The sequence below is a fragment of the Pithys albifrons genome, chromosome 7 (assembly GCF_047495875.1).
Source record: "Pithys albifrons albifrons isolate INPA30051 chromosome 7, PitAlb_v1, whole genome shotgun sequence".
In the NCBI taxonomy this organism is placed as follows: Eukaryota; Metazoa; Chordata; class Aves; order Passeriformes; family Thamnophilidae; genus Pithys; species Pithys albifrons.
The window spans coordinates 22,769,498-22,784,211 of NC_092464.1; positions in this window are offsets into that span (position 1 = coordinate 22,769,498).

The following is a 14,714-nucleotide window of genomic DNA, read 5'->3' on the forward strand; positions in this document are numbered from 1 at the left end:
TCCTGTTCTTCCAGGCATTTCCAAAAATGGTGCCTGTTTTGGTAAAATGGGGAGCTCAGCCAAGGGGTCAGTGCTGGCTAACAGGGAGTCCTGGGTATGTTCAGAACTCTTGGCACTGCTTTTAGGCAGTCTTTAAGTTCAAACACATTTTTGGTTATTCCAGGCATAGACTGATCAGGATTTATTATCTTTGGGTTGAAAGGCTTAAAATCTCCAGAATTCTGTTCAAGGTACTTAATAGTTTGTGTAGGCATTAGGGTGTTGTGGTTTTTTTGGTTGGTTGGTTGGTTGATTTGTTTTAATGTCACTGAATCTGTGTTCTGGGTTTAGTTTTAGGTGTGGATTTAGGGCTTTAGTTTTAGAGCAGGCCTTGGATTATCAGCTGACTCAAGCTGGGTCAGTCCAGCTGGCACTGAATTCTACTGGCCAGTGGTATTCCATACCATATTCCAGCATCATCTCAAATATAAAAAGAGAGGGAGGAGGAGTTTCTGTCTCTTTTTGATCATGGCTGAGTCCTGAAAAGACATACTGTGCTGTCCCAGGAGGACCAGGCCCAGTGCTGGCTCATCACTATGTTATCTCGGGAAAGTAGAATGTTTATTCATAGTTTTCTCACTGCTTGAGTCTGTCCCTCAGGGGTTTGAGTTCTCTTGGGTGATTTGTAGCTAAAATGGTGGGATTTGTGTTTGAAGGAGAGTGGGGATTTATTGTTTGTTATTTCTAACTTTTGTGGGTGTGTGTTATATTATACTTTTAATTTTCCCTCTTTCATGTAAATAGATAAACTAGTTAACTTCGAGTTCTCCATTTTTTTAATCTCCCTGTCTTGGGTTGAGCTCCCAAAACACCAACTGTCCAAGACAGAGTGAAAAGGGTTCCTCCTTCCCCCAACCAGCTAAGGGAAAAAGAAGAGGGAGAGAGGAAAAAAAAACTTCTGAAGCAGGTTTATGCTGAAACTAACTACATGTATTTATACAGAAAAAAGTACGAGGAAACTACAATATAACACACACCTACACAAGTTACATATATATAACAAGGAATAACCTCCCACTCCCCAATTAATACAAAGCCCATTACTCTAAATTCATAAGCACTCCAAAAGACACTCAGCAAGAAAGAGAAAGTATAACAACAAAATATTTCTACTTCCCTGAATGCAAACAAAATGCAAGCACAGGCAACAGAAGCAGGGCCTAGCATAGTAGAGGAGCTGCTAGATGTCTTCCTCTTAGTGCAGCCATGATGGAACTAACCAAGCCACTCCCACACACTGGATTTTACACCCTTTGAGATGATGTAGTATGGTATGGAATACAATATTATTGGCTGGAAGAAGTCAGCTGTTAGCTAGTTCAGCCCAGCTCAAATCAGCTGACAATCCTAGGCCTAGCTGAACTTTAAAACCTAAGTTTAGGCCCACCTGCCTAAACCCATAACACTCCCTTTTCTTGGTGAGGAGCAGGAAGAAGGAGCTTTGTCACGTTGGTTTATACTTGGCATTTTGTCAAAGTATTCAAACCAGAACAATCTGTTTTTTAATGGTAATCTGAGATTTTAGATTTGTACTTTTTTTCCGTAACTGCACATATCTTTAATCTGTAGTAACTTGGAAAACTGCTCAACTATCTTTTTCAAGTCAAATTCCACAGTAAAAGATAAATAGTTACCAACTTGGTTCCATTGCAGCCTTTGTTGTGGGCTCAGCACCTATAGATATCATTGTCTAGATGTGCTATCTTCAAAAGCAGCTAATTTCTGAGATGGCAAAGTGTCTTTGATTCACAGCAGCAATGGGCTCCGAGGTTCAGGCATTCTTCCCATGTTCAGCAGCTGTCTCAATGTCACTCACTAGAATTGACATGTATGTGTTGCCGCACACATACGCGGAGATTGTGTGAGTGCGTGGTGTGGACTCAAGAAGCAAGCCACAGTTTCCATGGACTTCAGATATAACCATAGTCAACCATAAGCTCTGTTCATCTTATGTGGATATAGCATGATTATACTACCAGACCATGCAGAGTGCTGAGGTATTTGTTTTGTGCAAAAACACTTTTAAGCAAAGAATCACAATATGTGATCTACTCTTCAGAAGCCTTTTCCTAAGGCTTCATGGGAGGAGAGCTGCAATGTGATCATGGGCTACAGTTCATGGCTTTATCCCCATGGTTTGCCTCTGAGTACTGCACTGAACCTTCCTTACTATGGACACCCTCCAGTGGGCTTCTACTTGCAACAGAATGAGGTATAAATACTTTTCATTGCAAATAGCTTTCAGAGTTTGAGGGGTTCTTTGCAATCAAAAAGAGAAATCAGGTTTGTCTGGAGTACTTACTGGCCACTGTGATCCAGGAGACCAGTCACAGCTCAGGATCATGTATTTGCCATAGGTGTGGTTTGGAGCATGGGGAAGACTTGGCTTTGAAAACTGAAGTTCAATCGTTATTTCTATGCAGACGATTTCAATGAATCATTTATGTATCAAATTTGTAAATGAGAGCAAAATGTGGCTCAGCATTTTGTGATGTAAAGCAGATACTCAGAAACATCAAGTGTTACATTCCTGGGCCATCACTAATGAGAGCCTTGGAAATCTGTAAGTAAATGTTTCTTCTTTGTGTCCTAAACATTAAACGTTATCAATAGCAGCAGACTGCTTAAGTCAGCTTAAATGGTAAAAATGCTTTTCATGAAAACAGTAATGGGTAAAACCAGACTGAAATTGAAATTCAGTACTGGCACATGCTTCAGGCTTGCCTGAGAGGTGAGCTGTCTAGAGACCTCTGTGTTGTGCATGATGGTGAAAAACTGGGAAATGACTAATCACAGAGCTGGTTAAATGTGTAACAGTCAGGCTTGGGTTCTGTGTGGCTCTGGGACAGCCTTTTTACTTTCTGCACACTGGCAGGTACAGGGTTCCAATGCCTCCCTGAGCAAAGGAAGGCTCCAAGAATTAAAGAAGTAAGATCCATAGAAATCATAATACAGGCATAAACAGCAAGACTGTCTTGTGCCCCATATGTACTTTGTGTCTTCCTGCTTCCTTCCTTTAGCTCGCTAGCAGTACAGCTCCATCTGCTTGCACTGCTACAGAATTCAACTTTCTGCTTCAGAAAAGTGTATTCTCTTACAGGTGGTTCTCATATACTGTCTATCTCTAGTTTTAGGGATACTCTCTCAGTATCTTACTCTACTTTTTGAAAATAAAATTCATTAACTGAATCAGTAGCATTACTGGCACAAATAAAAGTTAAAGCATTACTTAGAAGCATGTAGTCAATGCAACAAATAATTAGTTTTGATATAATCTTAATTTCTGCTTCTAGCATTCTCCATAATTTCGTTTTAAAGACAAATTAGCTCCAGTCTTTAAATCAGCTGCATGAAAAAATGTTTTAAAACAAACTTTAAAACATCTTTTTTGTTTTGTTGAGGGTTTTTTTCTTGTTTTGCATATAGCTAAAAGTTATCTGAATTCTAAAATTGCATGGAAATGTTCTGACAAATAAAATTTTGCTTTCAAGCTTGTATGATAAGAGATTTCCTATGAGGAAAAAAAATGTTGCTGTGATGTTTTATACCTTTTTCCCATTCAAACAAGACTTAAAACAGGCACTCACTCATCACTTAAAAACATAATTGCTGAATGTACAGAATATTGAATGTTACAATAAAGGAAAATTCTTTGTACCAAATGGTCTGGATACTTAAAGATGGGATATTTGATAGTCACTAGGTTCTTAGAAACAAACTGATGGCTAGATAGAAGACATATGTCCAGAATCTCACTTTGCTTTTTCCACTTTTATACCCTTGTAGCCCTGTTGATGTCACTGCTGTTTTTCAATAGTATTACAACTATCTCTTAAGTTTGGAGAGTGTGGCTTGCACCTTAGTGATGTAATTTAGATCAGAGTATTATAACCTGTCTTTTAATTTGGCATACTTGTACCTGCTTAACATGTGAAAGAGTATGTGGTGCTGCTGCCATTGTAGTGGGCAGTTTTTCATTTTCATGTAGCTAGTTACATCCATATATGCAAAGCATCCTGACTGTATGTGCTAGTTTGGCTGGGGTAGAGCTCATTTTCTTCACAACAGCAAGTGTGGAGCTGTGTTTTGAGTTTGTGCTGAGCAGTGTTGATAATTCAGGGATATTTTATTATTGCTGTGCAGTGCTTGCACAAAGCCTCTTCTGCTTCTCACCTAACCAGCAAGTGGGCTGGGCGTGTATGGGGAACCTGGGAGGGCAGCTGACCTCAACTGACCCAAGGGGTATTCCATAACATGGTGTCATGGTCAGCATATAAAAGTGGGGGAAAGAAGAAGAGAGGGAAGGATATTCAGAGTTACGGCATTTGTCTTCCCAAATCACTGTTATGTGTGATGAAGCCCTGTTTTCCTGGGGATGATCGAGCAATTTGCCTGCCCATGGGAAACAGTCAATTAATTCCTCATTTTGCTTTGCTTGCATGTTCAGCTTTTGTTTTCCCTGTTGAACTGTTTTTATCTCAACCTGTGAGTTTTTTCACTTTTACCATTACAATTCTCTCCCCCACTGTGAGGGGAGTGAACGGGCTGAGCTGCTGACTGGGGTTAAACTGGCACTGGCACTGTGAACACATTTCCTCTGAGTGTGTGTAAATCTGCTGTACACAGTCTGTACCTTCTAGCAGGTACCAGGCAGGAGAAGAGCACGAAGGAATACTCTAAAGGTTTTGAATGGTTCTGGAGTTGGGAAGGTAGCCCCTGTCTGCCTGCAGACATAAGTTGAGAACTGTTCAATGTCCTTTTATTGGCTCTTTATAAGGCATGATACAGAGGAAGAATATCCAGCCTTTTAAGACAGGGTAACATACTAGGAAACTTTTCAGTCTTTTCAGCCAGAGAATTTTGCCTGGTAAAGGTAAGAGCTGCTTCTCCCACCGTTTACTGTCAAGGATTTACAGCAGATGCAACATAACCACCTATTGGTGTTTTCAAGGTATAGTGTCCACTATTTGAAAAAAAGCACTAGAAGCAATAAAGTAATGCACATAATTAAAAATTACTTTGTGTAATAAATATGTCATTCCATTCGAAAAAGCAATTTCAGTTAAGTTGGTCATCATCTGCTAGATGCTAGTAGTTTACATAAAGTGGTGTAGGAATTGCTGGTTGATTCTTTTGGACAACTGCTTAAAACTCTATATCACTGTGCAGCACTAACTGGTCCCTTGACAGGAGTACTATTGGAAAGAAAATAAATGAGAATGAGCAGTAAAATCATCCCTCATCTCTATAGGTGGTTCCTAATATTCACATCTTTTTTGCTGTCTTTTTTGTGATAGGGTAGACAAATTTCCAGGCTGTTTACTGGAATCATTTACATCTGCTTTAAATGCTTATGTAGAGGAAATAAAAATGTTGAGGTTAGTTATAAGAACCCATATGCCTAATACAAAGGCAATTTAATATTAAAATGCACATAGACCTATTTTCTTTTTTCTTTATCTGACTTAGTGATATTGGCTGATATGAACATTTGCTACGATTTAAGGCCAGTTTGATTTCTCTTTTCCATTCTGTGACTCATCTCTAGTTGTACAAAAATCTATCTCCAGTGATGTGTTTGAGAATAAGGTTACTAATCAGTAATTACTAATAAGCTTTTAGAAGAACCTACTCTAAGACATGCTTAGGGTCATTATCAACCTAACTCTTAAGTGAACACCTGTCCTTCCTCTTCCCCCAAGCTCAATGTAAGCTAAACACTCAACCTGCCTTTTCCTAGTCTCTACTTCCTTTATGTTCACTGCAGGTCACTACGTTCCATCCAATTCAATTCCTCCAGACAGGCAAGGGATGGTTCGTGAGAAAGATTGTGATCGCGTGTGTAAAGGTCTCTACTAGCTAATTTTCCCTTCTTACTGGTGGTCCTCTGCCCTCCTGGGAGTCATCTGCAGCCCACAGGCCTTTGACAGTGTCCTTGTCCCTGTGTGGGGTTGCCCATGGGCTGGATCAGTGTCCATAAGGGGTGTCTCTGCCCCTTTGTCAGGGAGTCTCCTTTAAAGAGTGTCTCTCCAGCACTTAGAATCATGAAATGGTTCCTTCTCAGTTGCCGCTTCTTGAGGCTGAACAGGCACTGCGCCCTCATCCTGTCCTCATAAGAAAGATGCTCCTCGCCCTTAGTCATCTTAGTCCTGTCCTGGTTTCTTAGATCCACTCCAGCAGCTCTGTGTGGTAAATTCGTTATAATCATGTTTTCCTAGCAGCACACTGGTCTGGTTTTCTTTTGTTTGTTTTAAGAATCTTCCCCCATTTTTTTGCTAGATCTCAAACTTACTTACGTGCTGAATGAAGTTCTAGCCTTGCCTGATCCCATCTTATCTTTCCTCTTCTCTCTTCTCTTCCATGTCCACCCTGACTTGCTGAGTGAATTAATTGTTTATTGTGAGTGGGATAGATCCTGTAGTCATAGAGATACTTTACTGAGTGGATACACTCAGGCACATGGGTGACTCTTGGAGATGGTCCTGTGCAGGGCCAGGAGTTCAATTCAATGATCTTTGTGGGTCCCTTCCAACTCAGCACATTCTGTGACTGCTTGCTTTAAACCCAGAGGGTAAGTTTTTCAAGGATGTGCAATCTCATAAGACTGAGCCATTAGCTTTTCTTTTTTAAAAATATATTTTGCCATGGAGCAAACTCATAGTCTTGTTTTTTAGCATTGAAAAAAAAAGGCAAGGTCTTTTTTCCATGTCTTTATGCATTTTTCATGTCTGGTAAGTCCCATGATTATTATGAAACCAGATATTTTTTCATTTAGGTATGTTGTAATTTCTTTCTCTTTTTTTTTGTTTTTTTCTTCCAAGTGATTCCATTATGAACTTGTAGACAGAGTTAAGCTTTTTGTTATTTGCCCTCAAACCAAGAAATTGAAGTGAGATGAAATCAGAATAACATGAGTTTAAAGTTTTATGTATTAAAATAAATAGGAAACATTTTTTGCCTATTAGGTTGATGGCAGAAGTAAAATTAAATTCAGCCAAAGAGTACAGAAAAGCAAGATTAAATCTGTAATGCACTGTGGTTTGTGAGTAGAAAAGAATGATTCCTGCATATGTTTTACAGCATCTGAGTGGAAAAACTCGTTCTGCAGCTTCGGATAGGAAATACAATCAGTGAAGCTGAAGCCAGGCATGTATTTATCTTAAATTAATCATTCTCCAAGCAGTCAGTTGATACCCTAGTGCTGTGTGCCATCCTTTTTACATTCATACAGCACACATTAAACCAAAGTACTGTTATTTTAGGAGCTGAAATATATTGCAGCACACAGATTGTAAATGTTTAAAAATACACACTCTTTATGTTCAGTTGGCAGTTGAACGGTATTAATATTTTTCTTTTAATACTTAAAATTATTAGACACTTGGAAACAGATATACTTGCAAAATTCATACATTTTTCACAAATATAAAAATTAGTTTTAAGATCTTTCAATACAGAAGAATGAAAAGAAGCTACATGTATATTTCAAACCAGAATGTTTTTTAGTTTTTGCCTTTTAATTCAATGAAATTCACTTTTGAGTTTCTCCAACATGCTGACAAGCAAAAATCTAATAGTTATTTCTAGTTTTTGAATTTACTGGGTACTGGATAAGCTGGGTCTGAATCTCACGATCTCGATTGAATAACAGAGGGGAAGTAATTATTTTTTTGATGGTTCATTTTGAATGCATATAGTTTAATTCCAGAACAGAATAATGCAGGCAATAGCAATAGTAAAGGGAAACCTGCCTTTGAGGCACAGATTCTCCAAAGCATTTATATTTTAATTTCATTCTAGGACAGAGCCTGAGATTTTGTTAGATTTGACCTCAAATGTCATAAGAGCAAATGAAATGAAAAGAGAATTTACTGTTTCCTACTGCAGATGTAGTAATTAGAAGAAACTAAAGAGAAGAGAGTCAGTCATTATACAAAAAGGAGGAAATGAAGCAGGCAACATTTTTTCTTAAAGCATTATTTTTTTTTCTCCTAAGTGTTGATGATATCTGACAGTAATTGCCTACAACCAAAAGTACTGCAACTGGAATCTTATTTATTCTTGTTGATTCTCATTGCACCTTTTTTTATTCTTCCTCCTCCAAGTGTTCTGTTTTTCTGGTTTTAAATCAAATCTACTTAAGAAAAAAAAAAAAGAAGTATGATTTAGAAGTCCTAAATGGCAACTTTTTAACATGGTTTTATATTTTAATATCTTCAATAGCCTTCATGTTATCTGTGCCACACAGTACATATAATAGACAAATTCTTGTTTTGCAGCAAAGTCTGCATTTGAACTCTGCAAACTCTCATAGACTATTTGCTCTCTTCGTATGCTGACCACTCCTCAAACATGCATGCTGTAGCAGTTCTGAAGGACTTGCCACCCCCAACTGTAAGCTGAGCTATGAAGTGACTTCTTATCTGCTGTTATATGGTGGCTTAAACTAAATTGACATCCTGTGTATTGCAATGCAGGTAAGAGTACATTCCCTATCTGCATTCCCACCTATTTGAGAGGTGCCAACATGTAAGTAGTGTGCAGTCACAGCTTAAGTCATTATTTCTGAAGCAGATATTTTGACATTAATGTTTCCCCAGGACAAATGCTAGATGCCAGCACAGAAACAGACAATTCATTTCTGCGTGATGAAAACAGGAAAAAAGCATTTGAAATCACCTCGAGGTGTTCAGGATGCTGGTCTGACCTCTGGCATACGTAAGAAAAGACTTGCTGTCACTCACCCCAGGCACAAACCCTGTGCTTGAAATACCAAGGACTGCTGTGGGGTCACTGTGGTTGGTCTGAGCTCCTGACTGCAGAGAGGCTGTCCTGCTGCAATGCTCAGATCATTCTCTCTCTCCTCAGAACTCAAGTTATGCAGTACAAGTACTTAGTTATTTTCTTCTTGTATGATGAATTGGAGGCTAGATAAACAATAGTAAAAACAATCCAAATTAACCATGATAGTGGTCAACGTTTAAACAAACCTGCCTGGTCACCTTCTTAAATCAAGAGACAAACTTTTAATTTAATGACCTGGTTTTTAACCTTGTAGGAGAGATTTAGACTTGACATTTGGAAGCATTTCTTTACTGAGAGAATGGTCTGACTTATGAAGATCTACTTGCTCAAAAGAGAGCAATAATTTGAACCATTTTACCAGACTTGGGACTTTTGAAGAAAGACTTAAAGGGAAATGCTGGCATACCTAACAGTGGCAGTCTTGAATGGACCTACTAAGAGGTAATGGGTTTCGGAAGTCTACAAAGTGTTATTGCTAACAGTGGTGCAAAGAACAACCTTTTGTTTTACAACTCAGGGAAATTCCTTACCCATTGGTAGAATGAAAATCACTTTTTTCATGTGCCTACAAGCAAACTTTGGTTTTTTGTGATGAAAACATAGATTGAATGGGTTTTGCCTACTGATGACACTTAAAAAGCAAAGGTAGATATTTAGAAGTACTTTTTACTAGCAAGAATACCCTTGTCTCTGTGTCTATTTGTACTCTATAGAATGAAAAATACACACCTACATGCTCTTTGATGCATACAGGACATAATGTACATAGAAGATTGCAGTATGTCAAAGCAAGACAAGGTTCTGCAAGACTAGGGAGCTTACATAGCTCAAGTTAGAGTAACTGCATGGCCATAGTAAAGTCCTGCATTTCCAGGGCAACAGCTTATGAAGTTTTAGCAGAATTTCTATATTAATTGAAGACTTTTTCCTTGTAAATCTCTGAAGTGTAAATGAAGGCCTGTTCTATCAATAGCTAGAAGTGAAAAGAAAGCTTAGACAAATTTGCTTCAAGTTTTAATTTCAGCTGTGAAAGTCATTCATAATTTTACACTTGTAGGGGAGGCAAGGCAAGGTTTATTTTTAAAGCACCATAGTTACTTTTTGTCCTCTGCTATGTACCTTTTAGACAAGCACAAGGTAAGGCTTTATACATCCGCAGCCTAATTTTCAGAACCAGTGAGCATCATGGATTTTTGTGACAACATCTGGAGCTATATGTCTTAACGTCTCTGAAAAATCAGGCCTTCAGATGTTATTGCTTCTTTTCCCCAGGCAAATTGTCTCAGAGTGCCTCACAAAATGAATGAGAAGCACAGAGTGCTGCAGTTCAATTTGTACTAACATTTATGTCTTTTGAATGTCAGGATGGCTTTTTAAATGTTTCCTCATAAAACTAAGTCCACTGTCAACAATATTCCCCACTCTGATTAGAGAAAGTACTTTACAGCTTAAAAAAACCCTAAACCAAGCAGAGAGCTGTCAGAGTTTCCGAAGAAAATATGTGAAACCAGCTCAGCTTTTCTCTGAGCTATAGAAAAGGTATGGTGTAGTTAAGTGTGTGTATGAGATTGTATGTGGCCAGACTTTGCGAACAAAGATTTGGGAAGGGCTCTGCCCACATGGGTGTGCCCTTCCAGCCTGCAGTGGATTTTATTTTTAGGTGAGGCACAGCATGCACAGAACTGGCCCCACCGTTTAACTCCTAAGGTCCATTTGCCATGGCTGAGCGAGCTTGGACAGTGACAGTGAAGTCCTCAGGACTGTCTGTAGCACCCAGTACTAGCCAGGGCTGACCCTGCTGAGCATCCAAGATCTGATGGGATTGGATGGCAGGGAGGCATTTAACTGCCAGAGACGGTCCCCACTGAGACTCAAACTCAGGTCCTTGGGATTCAGAGTCCAGAGTGCTCTCCTTTACACCGCAGGACCACCCCTCAGTGTGTATGAGGTCAGTGAGGCAAGGTTTTGATAGTCAAGGTGTTACAGAGGGGGCTTCTGTGCAAAGCTGCAAGAAGCTTCCCTCATGTCCACCAAAGCCAATACCAGCCAGCTCCAAGACAGAGCCCCCGCTGGCCAAGGCCCAGCACATTGGCGACAGTGGTAGCATCTCTGGGATAATGCAGATAAGAAGGGGGAAAGAAGTTGCTGCAAAACAGCAGCTGCAGCCAGATGAGAGAGGAGTGAGAATATATAAGAAACAAGTCTGCAGACACCAAGATGAGTGAAGAAGCAGAAGGACAATGTGCTCCAGGTGCTAGAGCTGAGACTGCCCTGCAGCCACTGGTGATGCAGGATGTCCCCTTGCAGCCCATGGAGGTCCACAATGAAGCACAGATTCACCTGCAACCCATGATGGACTCCATGCCAGAGCAGATGGATTCCTGAAGGAGGTTGTGACCCTTCCAGACTCCCCTGTTGAAACTGTTTTGCCTGTGATGGTAATCAGTGAGTGATCTCTCCCTGTCCTTATCTTGACCCAGCAGCCTTTCATGATAGGCATGCATGTTTTTCTCTCTCACCACCTGTGGACAAGAAAAGGGTAGATGGAGCTTCCTTTGGTCAGTATTTGTAAGTAGAGCACTGTGTGACTTTTCATACTAATTTCTCCTCATAATTTGATCCCTTTGATCACAGTGGATTTTTTTTTGGTTGATTGGTTTTCTCTTTGTTTTAAGGAAAGAGTAAAGGAATTCTTTATGAATAACTCTTCCTGTAAAGTCTTCCTAGTCCAGGTTTTGTTGTTTGGTTTTTTCTTTTTTTCAGGAAATCAAACAGTTTCCTCAACAGGAATGCTCAACAGATGCTTCAGGAGGTGGTAGGCTCTCCAACTGTCCTAAGGTTGTGATTCCCTGAAGAAAGATGAGAAGTTCTGACTTCTGCATTCTGCTCAAGTCAGTGCCATCCATGCAGTGATACATATATAAGCCCTCTGCTTTCTGTTAAGGGGCAAAGAAAAAAGTCAGTTATCCCAAAATCCATGCAAAATATCTTTTTCTGATATAGATTAGGGTTTACTAGTTTACTTGGAAGTTTATTTACTTGTGCTTGTTTTGGCAGTGACTTTATTGCACAGATAAGTGCAGTACCTCCTCTAGGGTAGCATTCACATTTCCCTGTCTGGGAAGCAATATATCACATGTCTTTGGTATGATTTATCTAAGAATAGTTTTCATCTCAAGTATGTCAAAGCCTTTGGTGCAGAAACTTGAATGTCATGGTGCAATCATGCCCATATCATGGAATGGTCCACTGGAATATTGTATTGTATAAAGTCTGTCTGCTATTGTCTGGCCATTGTCCAGAAAATGTTTTCCATTAAATGATCAGTGTAATAGTTGTTTCCATTTTCTCTCTTTCTTTCAAATGAGCACTTTATGTCCTGGTACCCTTTGCTGTCAAAAGTCTTCCACTTCTTATTCTCCAAGTTCCCTCTTCTTCTGCATGCTCCTTTTCACAGCTCCATTTTAGAATACTTTCAAGTGCTGGTATCAGCACCAGTAGTAATGCTACCAGTGGTTCTGATACTGCTTCTGTACTGCACTAAATTTTTCACAGTGTTTCATTGTATCCAAGACATTACACCTAACAGGTCCACAAAGAATCAGGAACAGTTTTGGTGCTGTACAAATAATCATTGCAATGGTAATTCACTTTGTTCTGGTAAGCGTCTCTGTTAATTTATTTCTTTCACATGTGATATAGTTGTTATATGTCAAGCACTATAACAAAATCCTTGTCATTTGCAACATTCAGTTAATAATATCCTTACTCTCAAGCTTGTATCCAGAAATACATGTTTTGGCATGTGATACTTGTATCGTCATATATATAGACATAGACTATGTAATTTGGTAAGGGTAGAGAGGGAAGAGCTCTAGAGCAACAGAGGAAAATGCAGCTGTTGGTTATATGAGTGAATACAATGCACTTGAAGTTATGAGACTGCGTTACTCTGCTTGTGGCAAATAATGTGTAATGAATATAATGCAAATGTTGTACAAAGGAAAAACTGAACAATAACACAATCGTATAACTTCAGTGCAACACTAAGCAGCCACACAACTGAATAAAACAGGCAGAAAGAATTATTCACTGGTACATTAGTGCCTGTGCAAGGGCAAAATTAGCAGGATTAGGGGAAGAGGGGGAAGCTCACACCCTTTGTGAATTTCTCTGGCAAGGGGAATACCATATTATGATTTCTTTTGTCAAAAAGGACTAAGGTTCAATCTGAAATTCTCAAAAAATATCATCACATCAATTTAGGAGAATTAGAGAAACTTGGTAAAGGTAGTACTAATCAATTTATGATGTTGGAAAAAAACAAATAATGTTTTTGTTCAGGGTCTTGGGAGAAGGTGTGCCTGGAATGTTTCTGCAGACAAACCTAAGGCATAAGTGGATTTAGCCAGTGGGGCAGTTAGAAAAACCAAAACATCCACCATGTGCCCAGTCAACTGAACTCAATGGACACTTCTTGGTTGAGCTCTCCAAAAAATGGGAAGTGCTTCTTTCTTGTAGCATGTGGTTGCATAGGTTAATATATGTATGGCATTGAGTCCTTTAAGAGTCTTCGTGACTAGATACACATAAAAGAATATTTGTTTATGCAGAGTCCAAGATGGTAGGTTAAAAAAGGATGGGACAGCTATTCTTCCAGATGCAGTCTGTGTTTTGCTTTCATTTAAATGATTGCCTTCATTTAAACTATCTATGGTAATACTGAATTATAAAGAAGGAAAAAAAGTACAGATTTATCCCCCCTTCTGAAAGTATGATTTTGAATTACAATGCTTGTGTTATCTGAGATAACGTCCATATGGCAAAAATACTAACTTAAGGGATAGAGAAATGAAACTGAGATACCCACCTGTCAAGTTTCATGAGGCATAACGATTATTGGTAGTGCACAACATAATGCCTTCAGGATGAATGGCTGCACAGAAAGATTCAGTCCCATAAAAGGGCCTATGTCTGGATGAGCCAATTCCTCGGTCCAGACAGTCAAAATTGTTATCTGTTTTTTTTTCTTTTTCTTTTTGCAGTTACTGTTTATGAAATTGAAATGAGTACTTCAAAATAACAGGAGAGGTGAGGTGGAAAAAGGGACAGGATTCAAAAGAGGAATTTAGAAAATTGTCCAGGCATGTAGGAGGATTTGAGGAAAAGCAGCACTCAACAGGGATTGAGACTTGTCAAGGTATCAAGCAGAGTTTCTACCACTATATTAGTAATAAAGGACTAAATGAGAACAATATGGGCCTGTTGCTAGATGGGATGGGAGAACTAGTAACAGCAGACAGAGATGTGGCTGAATTGCTCACTGCTGTCTTTGCCTCAGTTTTCACTGACTCAGGGCTAGTGAAATGTAACTAGTCTGACTTTGATGACTGAAAGTTCAGGATGCAACTGATGTGAAAGGGTTTTATACTGTGAAGAAGCTCTTGCTTTCAGAAGAGGTCACCCTTAGATGTTAAGCTCACACTTACCTTTTAAATAGTGGTGTTTTGGTGGATTTTTGTTGTACAGTTGTTGGAAGATCATGGGAATATCTTAATGCTTCAGAGCCAGTACACCTTTAAAGGATGTACTTAAAGAAAAAAGCTTTAATTGTTGAAATCTACTGTGATAAACTAAGCAGAGTATTAACATAAAAAAAATCTTGAATTTGGATTAATATTCTAATGCTGACACAATGAAAGGGTCACAGCCACAGAAACAGCTGGGAGTTAACTCACTGCTGTGCTGTGTATATTTGAATTGTCCAACCAAACTACAAAATACACTTATTTCTGAAAGCAATTTTTTCCCAATTACACTGTTCTACTTAATGCTCAGCCTATTGTCCTGCTCTGTAGTTATGTATTCTG